An 11457-nucleotide genomic window follows, 5' to 3' on the forward strand; every position below is an offset into this window, starting at 1 on the left:
GAGCCCCTAAACATGCTGGCCAATGTTCCCAATACCCTGTTTATAATCCCTAGCCCCAAGCGGCCACCCACTTTAAGTTAGCAAACAGCTTAGCTGATTTTTTTTCGAAAAATGTAAACGCTGCTGGGTTAAAGGTGGTAAATGTGTGTTAGCGTAAAAGGCTTGAGCGGAAGGAGCAACGAAGCTGTTTTCTAATTTAAATTATGGCATAAACTCAAGCCATACCTGAAGTCTACTCACGTACGAACTAACAAACAATCGGTGGTAATATACATCAAGTTGCCAACACTTCAAGAGAAATGTATTAGGGTGGCGAGCAATAAAGGCAAACAAAAGTAAAAAATATGGCAGTGACTGCATTTGGGGAACAATATGGATGAAGTCTTCTTAAATGTTTTAAAATATTTTTCTATATTTTTATTCCTCAAAAATCTTATAAGATTTCAAAAGTGGTTAAATAAAAAATATCTAATGTCCATTCAAGGTTATCATTGTAGGTCCTCTAAGGCAAAAACACCTCTCTCTCTCTCTCTCTCTCTCTCTCTCTCTCAAAATATTAATTTTTCCTAAAATCGCCTACCTTCAATAATACCTCTCGTCGCCTTCACATCAACCTCAATACACAACGCTAAAATGAGTTTGGTTGAATTATTCTCAAGGATTTCCGCTTGAAGTACCTAAAATTACAGTCCCTGCAAGGCTATTTGATTATGGCAGTGTACTTAGGTGATTATTAATGTATGTATATGTGTTTGTGTACATTGATGTAAAGGAATGTGGTGTTGGTGTGTGTGCTTTGTTTGTTATCAAAATTAGAAGATTTTAAGTCTAAGACCACCATACTATTTGCAGGATGGGCGATGTCAGGGTCCATGCTGGTTGTTCATAATCATCTTTACTCATTTGAATTTTATAATGAGTTGCCCAAAAGTGTAAATAACCACCGCACAGTGCGCGATACAAAATACATGGGAAAGAAATTTGTAAACCAAAACTTTTAAAGGATGTTCTGTAATGAATACCATTAGAAAGATCGCTATGAAAGACAAGCTTAAGGGACTTCTTTAGATATATATATATATATATATATATATATATATATATATATATATATATATATATATATATATATATATATATATATATATATATATATATATATATATATATATATATATATATATATATATATATATATATATATATATATAAAATAGAGGACCATGAACAGAATTTCAATATAGACAAGATCCTAGGAGAATATCTGTTGATAAATAAAATACCATAAAGATGTATTCTCCTCTTGTGAAGAAGCTTTCGTCCGTAAGGTTAAGTTCGTTCGGATGACTTTATCATTTTGTCTTGTAGACTCGCTGAACCTTTAGCTGGTCTATGATGGTCATTAAGCTCATCTTTGTAGCCTCCGAGCCCTCCAGCTCGTCTGGGAAGACTCCCTGGCTCTCCAGCTCGACTACGCAGAATCCCTAGCCCTCCAGCTTATCTACATCGACTCTCTAGCTCGTCTATATAGACTCACTGCCCCTCCAGCTCTAAACTACATGGCCCCCAGCTCGTCTTTTTGGACTGTCTGACCCTCCAGTTCGTTTATATCGACTCTCTGGCCCTCAAGATCGTTTGTAGACTTCCTGACACTCCAACTTATCTATATGGACTCTCTGGTCCTCCAGCTGGTCTATATCGACTGTCTGGCCTTCCAGCTCGTCTATATTTACCCTCTGATCCACCAGCTCGTCTGAGTAGACTCGCTCGCCCACCAGCTCGTCTAAGTAGACTCCCTGGCCCTCCAGCTTGTTTGTAGATTTCCTGACACTCCAACTTTTCCATATGGACTCTCTGGTCCTTCAGCTGGTCTATATCGACAGTCTGGCTCTCCAGCTAGTCTATATTGACCTCTGATCCACAAGCTCGTCTAAGTAGACTCCCAGGAATTCCAGCACGTCTTAGTAGACTCCCTGGCCCTCCAGCTCTTCTGTGTAGACTCCCTGGCACTCCAGTTTGCCTATATCGACTCTCTGGTCCTACAATATACCTTGCTGAAAACTCCAGTACCTTCAGCTCGTTTTTTAACGCAATTGGCTTTTTTTCCTACCTAAGTAGACCTCCTGGCCCATCAGCTCCTCCATGAAAAGTCCCTTGCCCCTCATTTCGTCTACTAAAATACCCGTTTAATTTACCTCGTCTACTTAGAGAATGGCCAGGTGCCTACAAAGATGAGTCTTCCCCTGACAAAACGTCATCAAGAGGTGCAGAGGTGAAAGACCATGCAGAGTATGGTCATCGAGAAAAAGACAACAATATTCACTGAAGATCCCCAAGTGGCTTTCTAGGCGGAGGAACGTTAAGAGGTCTTTTATAGTCGAAAAAACAACAAAACGTTTCCTAGAGATAGGTGACCATCAGGAGAAGTTATATAGGAGACCAGTAAGATATCGTCTACAGATGGAAGACCCTTGAAAGGTTTCTGCAGAATGAAGATCATGAGAAGTTATTCTTCAGATAGAAATCCATCTAGAGACCTTTTACAGGCAGGACAATATTGAGGGTTATTTTATTGAAAAAATTGAATTAAGAGGAATTCTATAGACATAAGAACATCAGGGTGTTTCCTACTGATAGAAAAATAAGAATTAAGCATTCTGAGGCAAATATAGGGGCTTCAGAAGGAGTTTTAGAGCATAAGAATGGTATTTATAGACCAGCAATAGATTTTGCATTAATGAAATACCCTCAAGAGGTATACTACAGATAAAAAAACATTTGAATTTCTTCTAGTCAAAAGAATCTCAATATATTGATAGCCCTCGGGAGAATCTCCACCACATAGAAGACAATGGGAAGGTATTTTGCACAAAAGTGGCCTAAAATTATAAAAAATCTTATAAAGTAGGACTTTGTCTGGTCTTCTTTAACACATCACCCTCATGGGGTCTTCTATAAATATACTGAATAAAAAACTGTCGAAATATCCTTCCTCAAGCAAACATTTAAACATCCTTCTTGTCTGCTAAAAATATTTACATTACTGAGAATACCTACAACCATAGGAGCTTTAAGAATTTAGCAAATAATCAACAAGAAGGCATCAAACATTTACATTGCCACGCTTCGTTGGCCTTACGACCAGCCTCCCTAAAAAGTTGCTACAAACGACAAACACCAACATGGCATCTGACTGGTTGGTTGGTATGTGACTTTGAACACATACAGGCATACATAAATATGTATGTACCAAAAAATTTGCATATTTATTAGATACGTTTAAAGGTTGTTCTTCGTACACTCCCCTCCCTTCCCATCATTTTTTTTTGAATTTTATTCTAATGTCAGTTTTTCATCTGTGAACAAAATTATAATTATTAAAATGAAACAGAAGACAAGTACTCTGGCCTCCCACCTTTTTGGGAACATCATAACTTCACATCCTACTCGGGAAAAATGTAAAAATTACATAGCAATGTCGTCATATTTGCCTGGATGATAAAAACAGGGTATTGGTTTTACATTGTCCATCCTTTTCGGTGGTTCTATACGAATGTTGATCATTGTCAGATGACCCCGTCTTCATTTGTTTCTCAAACAAAAGCTGGCGGCACGGATAGTAAGAACATCATTAACAACAAGACCGGCAAGGATGACCACGACAGCAACAACAACAATAATGCCTACAACATCAAAATGTTAATATGTTATTTAAATAAAAAATTAATTTACTTTGGACTGAAGGTTTTTTTCTGGGGGGTGGGTAGGGATTGTATGGCAGGTCTCAACGGCCGGCTACTGTTCAATGTTTACAAGCAATTTATTTTCCTATTTAAATTATCATATTTAGGAGGTAGGGTGGGAAGTTGGATTTTTGTTCCCATCATTTGAAAGATTTTAACAATTGATGTTTGGACAGTGACGAGGGTGTACAACTAGCTATAGGTGCCATAGTAGGAAAAAATAAGAATCGTAGTATTTATAAAAAACTTTGTACAAAAAAAGAACCCTATAGGATGACATAGGGAGATTTTATATTGGAGCAAAGTTTTTGGTACAATTTTTATTTTTTCACTATTTTACCATTTTAACCAAATAGTATACAGGGTGAGATAAAAAAACTGCAACATAGTCAAAGGCCAGAATCTTTAATTTTTTTTTAATATTATTGAATGAAAGCAAACAATGTCGGAAATAAATTTTAGAATAAGTTTATATTTGTTTGAATTGGTCAACTTTGCCACGAGTTGTGGCCTTCAAACGGCCAATGAAACCGCCACATTTTGCCCGAATGTGTCTCTGCGGTATCTTGACCATTCTTGGGTGGCGCGTGCTGAGTGCGATGGTGCTGAGTCCTGATGGAATGTCCAAGATCTGCGGCCTAAATGTTTGCGTGCCTAAGGTGTATTAAAACCCCCAGAATAAAAAACTTTGTACGAAAAGATTTGGACTACATCGACTACTTCCTCCACTTTATATGAGATATGTTATAATTTTTGGAAAACGTTGAAGTATGCGTGAGGTACCTGATATTTTGGACCAAAGCATTCCACTCCATCTAATATTAAAATTCCGTCTAAATCTAATACTTTACAAAGCTTGAAGAAAAGTCAATATCTTAGGAATAGTTGTTAGTCATAATCTTAACCTTTTGTGGTTGATGTACAGGAAGGAGATAGCCAATAATTTCCACATTCACATCAGATCTTTGATTGAGCAAAATATTTAGATATACCAAAGGATCGCGGGGTTGTTTCGGAAGTTATGAGAGGTATAAGTAAGCGAATTGTAAACCTTTGTGTGAGGTGTATCAAAAAGGGGCGATATCTATCATTTCCACACCCGAACTTGAGATTCTGGGATTTTTGAAATTTTTAGAATCTGATATTTATTTTGCATTTAATAACCCGTTGAGGAGAGGTACCACAAGGAGTGGCCCGATATGTCACATCTTCACACCAGATTTTGCGTTATCAAAAACGTTGGAATGTGTTAAATTTGAGGATAATCAGATACTTATTTCTCATTTTAAGAGATATATAATTGTTCAAAAATTTGACCCGTTGTGGGTGGGTAATAGAAGGAGTGGTCTGACATATTCTATCTTCATAGCTGGTTTTGTGTTGATACAAATGTTCCGAGATTGAAAGAAATCAGATGCTCATTTTGCGTTTTAAGAGCTTCATGGCATCCAAATTTTTACCCGCTGTGTGGGAGGTACCAGAAGGAGTGGACCGATATATCCCATCTTCTCATCTTTTGTTAATAAAAATATTGGGTTTTGTGGAATTTGAATACAATCGGACTATTATTAATTTTATAAGAGTTATAATTATTCCAAATTTTGACCCTTTGTGGTGGAGTTGCTTGATGGAGTCGACTGATATTGTCCATCGCCGAACTCGATCTAAGTTTGATCATATTGTTACGATGTACCAATATCGGATCAAACCGGGCACTGCTTTCAAGAGTTATTGTGCGCACCAACCAGACGGCCGGACACCCCTAGATAGTCTCCAAATGTCCTGTAACGGATTTAATTCACAGGCACCTAGTTTCTATACCGGCCACTTTTGGCCGTATGATGAAATGATATATTCTTTTTGCACCCTTTCGTTATTTTCCACGAATTTCTTGAGTATCTATCAGAACAAATTTCGCCCATTTAAAAGAACACATTTCGATAACCACCTCCATACCTCAGTACCAGACACCGACAGTGACTTCAATATCAAATTTCAGGATTCCAGCCCTATTACTTCACTCAATATTCAGTTTAGAACCACTTAATACTTTTCAAACAATTACATACGCATTTGCAAAACCACTTCTATACATCAATTCCAGATACTAACAGAGGACCTCAATATAAAATTTGAGGATTCCAGCCCCAAACCTTTACCCAATACCAAATATAGTACCATTCAGCACTTTTTGTTTAATTATAGGACACATTTCCAGTACCACCTCTATATATTAACCACAGACACCAAGGGTGGCATCTGCATCAAATTTCAGGATTTCAGTTCAAGTCCTACACCCAATACCAAATGTAGTACCATTTAGTACTTTTCGTACAATTATAGTACACATTTCCAAACCACATCCATATGTCCAACACATGGAAAGCTACCCTAACACCAAATTTCAGAATTCAAGCGCTATCTGTTCACCCAATGCTAAATTGTACAAAATATAGTACTATTTAGTACTTTTCATGCACTTGTAGTTCACATTTCCAAAATCAACTGTTTATCACAAACCTACCAACAAGAGGGGCCCCAAAGCACGTTCAAGCTTCATCCGTTCACAGCACTATGCCAAATTTAGTACCATTTAGTACAGTTCGAAACTCAGCAACTATTTTCAAAACCACCTTCATATGTCAATCTTACTTTCCAACCTTGATTCTCATATTGGACCAGCCAAGGGAAACCATCCAGAGTTTTTTCTACGGGCCAAATGATCTTAAGAAATAAGACTAATGCTATACATTTATACTCGCCTATCAAATTAGAAGCCATTTGCCAAAATTTGCATTTCCCTACAACAATGTTATTATTTTTCATAAATACAAAAACTCCATTAGCATTTCGCTGTACAACTAAATGCAAGCCCTCAGCTGCAGAACCTAACATATTATTTCAAAATTTTCCTTCATTGTATTTCAAAAGTTTTGAAAAAAACTCAGTTCGGTTAAAATAACAGCGTTCTTGTATTGTATATTTTAGTGGCATACATGGGCATTACCATACAAGTATGAGAGTGTGTGTGTGTGTGTGTGCATGGGTTTTTGCATGTTTTGTAGTAAAAGTTTTAATAGAACATTTATAATAGTTTTTCTCAATTCAAAAAAAATCAAAAAAAAAAAAAAATAATATATTCACTTACAAAAATCCACAGGGCTCATTCAATCCTTTTCACCTAAGCAGTGGGGGTTGGGCAGCCTCAAAAGTGTTTTGCAACAAAAACAAAAAAGTAACAGGAAGGAAACGTTGTGCTGCGCACACAACTTAAATGTTGTGTTGAACTGAAATCATTGGTCGAAGGATAAATAAAAGTTTATCTTGGGTTTTTAGTTTTTGTTTTTGTGAAAAATAAAATTAAAAACCACGTCAAGACAACATACAAATGCATGAAAATACACAAACGCAGCTGTTGGCCTCCGAGGAGGTACAGCAACTACTATTTCTGTTTTTGTTGTACGGTTGGACAAGTTTCCTATACCAGCCGCAACACTTAGACAAGTTGAATATACCTAGGGTTTGTGGCAAACTTTAATGTAACCGCAGTGTTACAACTTTTGAATAGTTACCACAAAACAGCAGAAAAAACTTTGACTACATTTTATTTTTTTTTTTTGTTTTTTGATTATAGAGGATGAAAGGAGGTGGGATTTAAGATTTATTTATATGGGGTGTTGAATTCTTAGTGTAAATCAAGTCTCATTTGGGTCGTACCAAAAAAATATGTTATTGAAATTGGGCAGAGGTCTTGGTTTAGAAAAGTGGTATACGAACTGATATTTATAATTTATATTCAATTATGGTCTATAATTTAATTCAAAAATTAATTTACAGTCATTAAAAAACACCAAACTTTATCGGTTGTTTATCGCTCGAATTCGAGGACGAGAACTCCCCAGAGTAGAAACATGTAAAAAAGCTGTAAGTTCAACCGCGCCGAACTTTGAATACCCTCCATCATTTGGAACGAATTTGGCAATATTCAAAATAGTAAAATTTGTTAAAAATTCTCTTAAAATCTTAAAAATACGGAATGTACCCGTTAGATAAGTGTCTATAAGACAACGTGGAACTGCATAGGCAACTTTGGTCATAAGCCATCACAATATTCAAATGCGAAACTTGAAAAAAATCGGTGAACACCGAATATAGGGAGGTTATATGGGAGCTATACCAAAATGTGGACCTAGACAAACAATTTTCTGTTTTAGGCTATAGTATCCATTACGAAATTCAAATACCAAATTTGAAACAATTCCGGTAAATATTGTCGCTAAAATCACCAAAATAGGGAGGATTATCAAAATACCGAATAGTTGTGGGTATCGTTAAAGTGTGCGTATACTATGGGGGATCCATTTTCTCCAGATCGTCTCTATAGACTCTCTGGCCCTCCAGATCGTCTCTATAGACTCTCTGGCCCTCCAGATCGTCTCTATAGACTCTCTGGCCCTCCAGATCGTCTCTATAGACTCTCTGGCCCTCCAGATCGTCTCTATAGACTCTCTGGCCCTCCAGATCGTCTCTATAGACTCTCTGGCCCTCCAGATCGTCTCTATAGACTCTCTGGCCCTCCAGATCGTCTCTATAGACTCCCTGGCCGTCCAGATCGTCTCTATAGACTCTCTGGCCCTCCAGATCGTCTCTATAGACTCTCTGGCCCTCCAGATCGTCTCTATAGACTCTCTGGCCCTCCAGATCGTCTCTATAGACTTTCTGGCCCTTTAGATCGTCTCTATAGACTCTCTGGCCCTCCAGATCGTCTCTATAAACTCTCTGGCCCTCCAGATCGTCTCTATAAACTCTCTGGCCCTCCAGATCGTCTCTATAAACTCTCTGGCCCTCCAGATCGTCTCTATAAACTCTCTGGCTCTCCAGATCGTCTCTATAGACTCTGTGGCCCTCCAGATCGTCTCTATAGACTCTCTGGCCCTCCAGATCGTCTCTATAGACTCTCTGGCTCTCCAGATCGTCTCTATAGACTCTCTGGCTCTCCAGATCGTCTCTATAGACTCTCTGGCCTTCCAGATTGTCTCGATAGACTCTCAGGCCTACCAGATTGTCTCTATAGACTCTCTGGTCTTCCAGATTGTCTCTATAGACTCTCTGGCCTTCCAGATTGTCTCTATAGACTCTATGGCCCTACAGATCTCTATAGACTCTCTGGCCCTCCAGCTCGCCTATATAGACTCTCTGGCACTCCAGCTCGCCTTTATAGACTCTCTGGCCCTCAAGCTCGCCTATATAGACTCTCTGGCCCTCCAGCTCGCCTATATAGACTCTCTGGCCCTTCAGCTCGACTATATAGACTCTCCGGCCCTCCAGCTCGCCTATATAGACTCTCTGGCTCTCCAGCTCGCCTATATAGACTCTCTGGCCCTCCAGCTCGCCTAAATAGACTGTCTGGCCCTCCAGCTCGGCTAAATAGACTGTCTGGCTCTCCAGCTCGCCTATATAAACTCTCTGGCTCTCCAGCTCGCCTAAATAGACTGTCTGGGTATCGTTAAAGTGTGCGTTGTAGGAAAACGTGGACCTAAATATTCAATACTCTGCTGCCGGAGCTAGAACCCATTATAACTTTAATATAAAAATTTTGGACAAGTCCGTGGAAAAATGTGGCAAAAATCATCAAAATACCGAATATCGGGAGGTACCGTTATAAAAAAACGTGGACCTATACATACAATGTATCGCCACCCGAGCTTGAACTGACTATGACCTACAAATACCAATTTTTAGGCAAATTCGTGATAAAATGTAGAAATGGTTCGAAAAGTAAAGAAGCGACTTGATCGAGACCCGCGTCGCAGTGGCTGAAAAATGGCACGTGAGCTGTACATATCACAATATTCCATTCGCCAAATATTGAAAAATGAGCTCGGGGTAAAGCCATTGAAATTCCAAGCAGTGTAAGAACTTGCACCGCAACAGAAAGAAATTAAACTCAAAAGAGCTAAAGAGTGCTTCACTTGGCCGAAAGGGGTGAAATGCCGAATTTGGTTTTCTCCGATGAGAAAACATTCGTTGTCCAGCAGTTTGTAAACAAACAAAATAATCGTGTCATCGTGACTTACCAAAGAGGTCAGCTAAAAATGTGCACCTTCGGTTGGCCACCAGAATTCAAGCGCCGGCCATGGTGATGGTGATGGTGTGGGCCGCCATAAGAGCCGATGGTCATCCTCTGCTCGTATTAATCGACTGTGGCATCAGAATAAATACTGAATATTATCGCAAAAATATTCTGGAGGGTGTATTAAAGCCTTGGGCACGCAAACATTTTGGCCGCAGACCTTGGACTTTCCAACAGGATAGTTACAAAATGAGATTCCTCGCTTCATTTCCAGCGCACAATGGCCACCAAAATCTCGGGATGTCAATCCGTTGGACTATTGTGTCTGGAGTATTTTGGAAAGCAAGGTTGACACTAAAAATACCAAAGTGTCGATCAACTCAACTTCGCCGGGTATGGGACAAAATACCGCAGAGCAACATTCGGGCAGCGTGTGACGGTTTCATTGGCCGTTTGAAGGCCATAATTCCTGCCAAAGGTGACCAATTCGAAAGAAACTGAGCTTATTCTAAAATTTGATGCTATTTCCGACATTGCTTTCATTCAATAACATTAAAAAAAAAATGTAAAAATTATGGCGTTTGACTTTGTTGCAGTTTTTTTATCTCACTCTGCATTTACTGCATTTGCTATAAATATTATTAATTTAAAATGTAAACTCTTTATTTATTCCCCAAATAATAATATTTCCTTGTTTTTAACTTCTCTACTTTCAGCACTTCCTGCCAACACCACCACCCCTTGGATTGCAATTGCTAACCAATATTATTGTTGTCTCGCCATCGCTTTCCCGCCAACTAACCTCTAACATGGAATATACATTTAGATTTAAATTAATTAAATCAATTGCTTTAAATAGTTTATTTTAATGCTTTTATTTTATTATTATTTAACAATTATTTGCATATAATAAAGCTAAAAATTCATAATTTTCGCATTAACCAGCGGCTATGTTCACGATAAAAACAAGACTATATAGTTATGTAATAATGATTAGTACATAATGGGCTTTGGCAGTAGTTAGTAGAATTTTGTGGCTTTTTTTTGCAATAGAAAATAAAATAATGCTATTAATAAAAATGTGATATAAATATGCTTTGCTTGTTTTGGCTTTTATTTTAAATAACTCATACAGGATGCAGAGATGGGAAGGCACGAAGGGTGTCTGTTTGCGCTGACGATGGCTGATATGATTGATGAATGGTAATTTTTGTTTTTTTTTAATGATGTGATGATAATTATTTATTAATGTAAGACTCTTTGGTATGAGACCTCTTCTGAAATTATTAAGTAAAAACTCTATCGTTAAATTTTGGACAAAGTAGAAGTAGGAAGGTGTATTCAAAAATTATGAAGAATTTAGAACATAGAATGTATGGGCATAGGGGAATCCCCCGGAGACCTATAGGGGAATTCCCCGGGGACCCATAGGGGAATCCCCCAGGGACCCATAGGGGAATACCCGGGGCACCATAGGGGAATCCCCCGGGGATCCATAGGGGAAACCCCCGGGGATCCATAGGGGAATCCCCCGGGGATCCGTAGGGGAATTCCCCGGGGACCCTATGGGAAATCACCCCGGATACTATGGGGGGTCCATTTGGCCCTCCAGATCGTCTCTATAGACTCTCTAGCCGTCTC

General features: G+C 38.5%; 1 long non-coding RNA gene across 1 annotated transcript in view; it reads left to right on the top strand.

The window, feature by feature from the left end:
* Positions 1–10855, top strand: part of LOC109613520 (uncharacterized) — a 69015-nt gene extending 58160 nt beyond the window's left edge. The window contains exon 3 of the long non-coding RNA XR_002195030.2: positions 10533–10855. This is a non-coding gene — a long non-coding RNA (uncharacterized LOC109613520). The remainder of the gene's footprint in view (positions 1–10532) is intronic.
* The last annotated feature ends 602 nt before the right edge of the window (positions 10856–11457 follow it).

This window comes from Musca domestica, unplaced genomic scaffold (assembly GCF_030504385.1).
Source record: "Musca domestica strain aabys unplaced genomic scaffold, Musca_domestica.polishedcontigs.V.1.1 12, whole genome shotgun sequence".
Taxonomy (NCBI): domain Eukaryota; kingdom Metazoa; phylum Arthropoda; class Insecta; order Diptera; family Muscidae; genus Musca; species Musca domestica.